Source organism: Podarcis liolepis (assembly GCF_965112155.1).
Source record: "Podarcis liolepis genome assembly, chromosome: 16".
Taxonomy (NCBI): domain Eukaryota; kingdom Metazoa; phylum Chordata; class Lepidosauria; order Squamata; family Lacertidae; genus Podarcis; species Podarcis liolepis.
In genome coordinates, this window is record NC_139567.1 from 29990933 (window position 1) to 29998148 (window position 7216).

At 44.0% G+C, this 7216-nt stretch overlaps 1 long non-coding RNA gene across 1 annotated transcript; it reads left to right on the plus strand.

The window, feature by feature from the left end:
• The first annotated feature begins 392 nt into the window (after nt 1-392).
• On the plus strand, nt 393-6851 carry LOC310695648. The gene is made up of 3 exons (XR_014520199.1): nt 393-3922; nt 4347-5487; nt 6327-6851. It is a non-coding gene; the product is annotated as an uncharacterized lncRNA (long non-coding RNA).
• Nucleotides 6852-7216: the final 365 nt, after the last annotated feature.

Below are 7216 nucleotides of genomic sequence, written 5' to 3' on the forward strand. Positions count from 1 at the left end.
TCCCGCGGTTTGTGTTCAACCCTTCCCGGTCACCATGCCGGGTAGTCGATAGGAGCCAATGCCTAAGGCCAATACCTTCAATTTTCGTAATCAATAAAGTTGTGGCCATTTACGCCCATTAACCTTATATCATTGTGTCCGTGTCTTCATTTCATTGGGGGAGGTGACTTGCCACGCAACAGGCCCAAGGACATTATCCTGGGTAATCATTTGTCCTCAAAAACCAGGGCCAAAATATTGAATGGTATGTAGAATTCTTTAAGTTGGTCTATATAAACTATATATATGGTCTATATTAACTATAAAGAAATCAATGGAGAATCGGGCCAAATACCCGAAACAGGAATCAAAGAAGAATTTTGTCCCAAAATAGTTCACATTCACGGCTTTAATTTTTTTATTCTTGAAGTAATGTAAATGTAACTTTGCATGCCATTATTAGTATTAAATCATAATAAAAGTTGGTATTCAATATTCACGTATCCACTTGCTTAAATGTGGAAAAAAATAATTGTTGTAGGATCGTATGAGTCACATTTTGATTGAAATGCCAATACTATCATTAAAAGGTTTTTTTGTAAAAAAAAAAGTACTGCTGTTTGTAGTATCAATCTGTATTCAGCATCTTTTACTGTGTGTGTTTTTTTAAAAGCAAATCATGCCAAATAAAGCTGAATTGGTCATAAAGTAACGAAAACAGCGTTTACTTGGCTGTTTTCCTATGTCATGAAGGCTGAAATTTCAATTCAGTGGAGGGGGAACAAGGCATTACCTCACGAAATTAATAAAATTTTAGATAGCTGCAAGACCAGACCTTTAGAGCAGGCATTTAAAAAAAAAAATTATGAATCACCTTACTGATCAAAGTTATTGAGCTTTGGGGGGGGGGGCACTGAGCTGTTGAGAAATTGGGGGAGGGTGACAAAAACACTCCAAAAAATACAAGCCACTGGCACATAGCAATACAGCTAACTTTACAATATGACATTACTAGCAGTGATCTAAAAGATGAAAATTGCCCCAAAATTACCTGCAGATCTTGATAGCAAAGTAAATAGTTTCCATCGATACGTAATACAACAGGGCACCAAACATGGCTATGCGTTAAGTAGTTTTGGAAATATGGATTAAACTCCAATGAATTTTGACATGATTGGAAATAAAACTGTCCATCAAAAAAGTGAAAAAACAAAAATCTTTTTGCACAGCTGATTGAGCTTAGTGAACACTTTACAGAGCGGACGGCAGACAACTGAGCAACAAATGCTGTCTGCAAACTGCTCTGTCATGATTGCCTTGGAGAATGTCTTCCTACATCGTTGCTCAAGAGAAAGAGGGAGTGAAAGTCAAGTATGCAATTACAGCTATTGCTATGATTGTAAATATTACTAACTACCGTGATGTGTTTATGACTGGTTCAAGGAATAGATCACTTGACTGAGTTTTACGGCGTCTGTGAGTGTTTCATCTCAAAGTGTAACTGCAATCGCTGATCACTGCTTCCCAGAAAGTCTGCTAAATGGACGAAAGCTTCTAATGAGGTGCCTACACGCAAGTATTCTCAAGCAGCTGAAGTGTGATGGACTGTGACCTTTAATAGGATGGCCAGCTGCCGCGGATGCTTCAACTGAGATTCCTGCATTGCAGGGGATTGAACAAGATGATCCTTGGGGTCCCTTCCAACTCCACAATTCTACAATTGCATGATGCTTTGGGCAGAAATAGCCTCTGACATGGCGAGGAAGGGCGTGTCCACGCATAGAAGAATGGCGACGTGTTTTGTCTCTGGTTAAGGTATTCCAGCAGGAATCATTGCAAAGTGGTTGTGATGGCCTGGGATTCGGACTTGGATGCTGAACCTGAGAGATCCCAGCCTGCACAGGATTCTCCACCTCCAGAACCAGCTGAGCCGGGGCTGGGGCACGAGCCTGAAGGGTCCTCACCACCTGTGCTGGGTCCTCAGGTGCAGGCATCAGCTGAGTCTGCTCTGGCTCCTGAGGTGATGGAGGACCCACTGTCTGCAGGTGCTCCACTCTCAGCCCTGTCAGAGGAAGATGAGGTTGCCTCTGGGTCTGGTAACCCTCCAGTCTCTCCTGAGCTGCAGAGGCTCAGGCAGAGAGGCAGAGGGAACTAAGTTCCCGTAGGAGGAATGCTCGCCACCAGGACAGGAGAGGCGAGTCACCAGAGGATCGTGGCCACCCTATGCCTCGGAGCAGATAAAAGCCGGCCAACCCCACTCCCAAGTTGTGGGAACAACATTGTTGGTTGCTAGTTCCTGCCTGAAGCCTGCCCTGCTTTCCTGCTAGAGCTCCTGCCCTGCCCTGGCACCCTGCTTGCAAGCCTGTTCCTGACTTCACCCGACTCCCTGCCCTGCACCCAGCTTTGGGTACTACGGACTGCCTCCACGTTGCACCTCTGACCACGGACCAGACTTGGGCCTCACCTCTCGGATAACCCACAGGACCAACACAGTGGTATTTAATCATTCATGAAATACTTTTTCCGAATGCCCCACACGGTCAACGCATGGGGAAAGGCCACAGCTCAATCCCTAGGGACGTCTGCCTGAAATCCTATAGAGCAGCTGCCTGTCAATGTAGACAATATTGAGCTAGATGGATCAGTGGCCTGGCTCAATGTAAGGCAGCTTCTTATACCCAACTCTTGATCTCTTCACACAGAAAGGGACTCCCAGAGGGTTTGAAAACCATCAGCTACCCTCATGTGGTTTAGCTGGCCAGTCCAAGCCATTTCCGGGGTGTGGCTGCTGTTGCATGCTGACAGCTTCTAGGAACCACAGGTGAGAGCTGAGTGCAGGGCGCCACCTCCCCGAACACCCCGTACACCTGTTAAACAAATTAGTGCAATCAATAACCTGTATATAAAGACGTAAAGTCATGCATCCTTATCCCTTCAAGCACATACCCTTTGCTCTCTGTAGTCAATCTTCCTGTCTAGGAAATGGCTAAAGGGATATATCAACACATCATTGTCAAATTGCAGTACGCAGATTGGTGCAAATATTATTTCAAGATTCCCCAAGTGTGAAAGAAAACAGCAAATGCTCAAAAACCAATTGCCTGCAACATGGGTGCAGTTGCCACCCAAAATCAAGTGAAACAATATGGGTAGAATATAAAAGAAAATTGATACCAGCAAATTCCCAAATAACTGCGGAGGTAGTGATAGAAGACTTTCCAGGAAATGTTTTAAAGGATATTGAAAAAGAAGCGAAAGAGAATAAAATACTTTTAACTAAAGAATTAGGTGGAGAAAATGAGAAGCAAAGAACAAGTGACAGACGCTCTAACAGGAACCAAAATGACTTGGTTTAACTGTATACAACTGAAGCAATGGACAAAGAAGTGGTTAAGGGAAAACTGCAAAGAATTTAAAACAATGATTTTAAAAAGGGGGATTAAGAAAATACAATTATAAAAGGATAATACCAGTAAAATTTATAAAATATTAGTAGAAATGGAGGATCAGGATGATCAATTGAAAGAGGTGTAGGAATAGGAGACAACAGGACAAATAGTTAGTCAAAGCTAGGAGAAGGAAATATGGGAGAATCGTACATTGAAAATGTTGTCTATAAGAATTAAAAAAAAAATATTATAAATTAGCTTGGAGGTGGTATTTAACACCAGTAAGATTAAATCAAACAAATAAGGAATATTCGGCGTTATGTTAAAGGGGATGCCAGGAAACCAAGTACTATGTTCACATGTGGTGGAGGTGTAAATATGTTTAATGAGATAACATAAATCACTGGGTTAAAGCTGGCCAAAAGTCCAGAGGTAGTATTTGTGAGATGTAAAAACATATTGCAGTCAAGTACAACATTCCTACAATGCACATGCTGGGGAATGCTTTGTATCACTCAGGAGAAAACTTGCTAGTTCCTCCTGAGCTGCGACATGTTGGGTTGAAATAAGCGACAGACTAATGGCAAGGTGTCATATGGGAGGCATCTATCGAGCATGTCTCGGAGAGTCCCTTTTAATGAATATTACAACATTCCCACATAAGTGCTTGTTGCTGATTGGTTAACATGAATACAATGCAAAGGTTGAATATTAATCATCAATAGATTAAAGGTTGGGAAAGGGAACACAGAATTGGACAAGCGTGAAACCTCCTTATTAAACTATTAACTAGTGATTATCAAGACTTAAACTATTACTAATGATTGATATTGCATGACATGAAAGAACATAACAATCGCGTTCCGTAGATGTGGTCAACAATGCGTTAAGAACAGGTCAGGGTACTGAACTCAATGTGAACTGAGCAGAACATTCTCAGACTCATGTGCAGAGGCAAAAACTTCCCAGCAGTGACAGACTTCCTTTGCATGTGACTTAATGTGGGTGTGGCCTCTTCTTGGACAGAGGAGCAACCGGCCTCCATGTTCTGTTCTGTTCTTGTTCTCCATTTTGGTTTCCTAAGAGCTAGGAGACTTGTTTTCTTCTCCTGTAGGTAAGCACTAATTGTGCTAACATGCAGTAAGCCAAACATTCAAAGACGATGGAATCTGGAACCAAGCGTTATAGTAATATCACCACATGGGTCTATCTGCTTCAGGTCAATAGTTTGCAGATTTGCTAGCTCCAACAAACAGTAGAATTTTCCTGCTACTTCCTTGCGGCTTACTTTTATTATTTGGAAAAAGCTGGTGGATTCCTTTCCAGTTGTGGCAACAGCATCCTGAAGACCATGGAGCATTTGGTTGGGGCTCTGGTTCAATTCTCCTTCCTCTTCATCCTGGTGGCCACTTGGGGAAATGGGGGAAAGTCAACCGAGAGCTGCAATGATGGAGTTTTCTGCAATGATGGAGAGGGCAGCAATGACTACGGCATCGCTTCTGCAGCAGCTTGCTTCAAATCGCACTGAGGTTAGCTTGGGTGGATGGGTCACGGCATCATCCTAGTGCCTTTGGAACAGGCTTCCTGATAGCTACCATGAGGGCTGTTCCGCATTGGGCACTTCCGGCCAAACTCCATGGTCCACGGTAGGAAGATTGAGTAGGAAGCATTCTGGCACTCTCCGTCCGTCCCAGCTTCCCTCTTGCCTTCCTTTTCGGTTCAGCCTCACTTAGCTCCGGCAACGGCTCCTCAAATTCGGAGATTTCTTGTAAGGAGATAGCGTTGTGACTGGCTTCTCCGACTCCAGGGAAATCAACCCCCCTCGTTTCCCAAACAGTCAGAGTTTCTCAACGCTTTTTGAGCCTCTTCAATAAAGTACGTCACTTTTTTATTGTAAACCCGAGTAGCTCCTAGTAACGGGCGCACTGAAGTCTGAAGACACCCCGCCAAACCAGAACAGGAAATTTGATCCACGCAGGTCTCCAGTTTGCAGGACCAGAGGCTGCATAAGAGTGTAAAGTTGGAGCCATGGACCCACAGTTTCTTATCTCCAACAAGGGGCCACTAGCCACAATCCAGCTGGCTGCACACTTAAGAGAAGCGTCTGAGCAAGCAGCAGGTGCTCGATTGCAAAGACTCTTGTGGAAACCACGCTCTCTACGCCTTCGCTCCATTTTTTATTTTTTTATTTTTAAAATAATCTTTATTAAATTTTCAAAAGGTTACAAATAACAGAGCAGAAAAAAATAGAAAGATAAAAGTAATAAATCCAGAAAGAAAAAGAAAAAAAAAACAAAAAACAACAAAGAAAATTTCCACCTTTTAACACTCATTTTCCGTAACTTCTTTTCAAGACTTCCCCACGCCTCCCCTTATTGTATTCCAACTCCAATTGTTTATTCAAGCAAGTTTTCCCCTTAATATCCTGAAACATAGTTTATTAAAATCACTTAACCCTAGTTTAGTTAAAATAATTTTTTATAGTAGAATTAAACTTTAATTCGTTGTTATACCTTAGCAGTTTATTAAAATATAGACCTTGACCCTATATATAAAGAAGAAACGAAAATGTAAGAATAAAACTAAAAAAGATACCCTTCCTAAGGTTGCCACTATTTCCCCTCCACGGATTCCCCATTCTTATAATAATAAAAAACCTATAGTTTTTATACTGCAAAGGCAAAAAAGAAACAGATCCCCTTCGGACTACTGGATCCCACCCTTCTCTCTCCGGTTTCAATCCCTAACCAAAATCCATTTAGTCCATCTTTTTAGCCTGGTGATCTTACGTCTGAGGCACGCAAATCTCTCTCAGTCCCTTTCAGCCGGTTTCTTCGAAAGTCTCTCATACTTAACACCCAGGATCGAGCCATGGACCCGCAGTTTCTTATCTCCAACAAGGGGCCACTAGCCACAATCCAGCTGGCTGCACACTTAAGAGAAGCGGCTGAGCAGCAGGTGCTCGATTGCAAAGACTCTTGTGGAAACCACGCTCTCTACGCCTTCGCTCCATTTTTTAAAGCCCCAGACTCGCGACGGGACGGCGAAAAGTGAGGCCGCGTGGCTGGTGCAGCAGCAAGTTAAGCTGCCGTCTACACCCCTTCCAAGCCGCCTGGTTGGGCGCTTGCCTGTGGGCGTGGTGCGCCAGCCAGGTGAATGGGTGCTTGAGGCAGAGATCGGATCCCGCCCACAGCCCCTCCCCTCTTTGCAGGAAGAGCGTTTTTGTGGAAACCATCCTCTCTCTGACTTTGCTCCATTTTTTAAAGCCCCAGTTTCAACACCCACCCGAGCTGGCCGCACACCCTGCCTTTGCCCGCCTCCACGGCAGGGAGCGCTACAGGGAGGGAAAAGGAAACGGGCTTTCTTCTTTCTGTCCTGCCCCCCCACTTGACTAGGCAGCCAAGCGCTCAGCGTATCACCTGCTTTTCAGGGACCTGATCGAAGTTATTGAGCTTGGGGGGGGGGGAGATAAAAAAAACACTCGCCCAGGATCCTGGAATACCCATTACTCTCCTAGTTTTTTCCATTCTGCAGTCCCAAAAGCTGAAATGCTCTTTCCCTGAAGTGACAGCCTGACATTTGCCCATGTCAGCAACTGTCCTGGGATGAGGCATTTCTCCAGTGTCCTGGGCACCTGCTATGAGGGCAAGGAAAGCCTTGCCTATTGAAAAGGTCTCGTTGCCCAGGAGATTCTGGCAAACGAGAAGATTGGATAGAATTTGGGGAGACGTCCTGCGGGTCTGGCTGTGACAATGGCTAATGAGGACATTTGGCACGGACTTGCCAAGGATACTTGGAATCAAATAAGCCTGTTGTCTCCTACTATGAAAGAATTTAAGGAAAGGAAG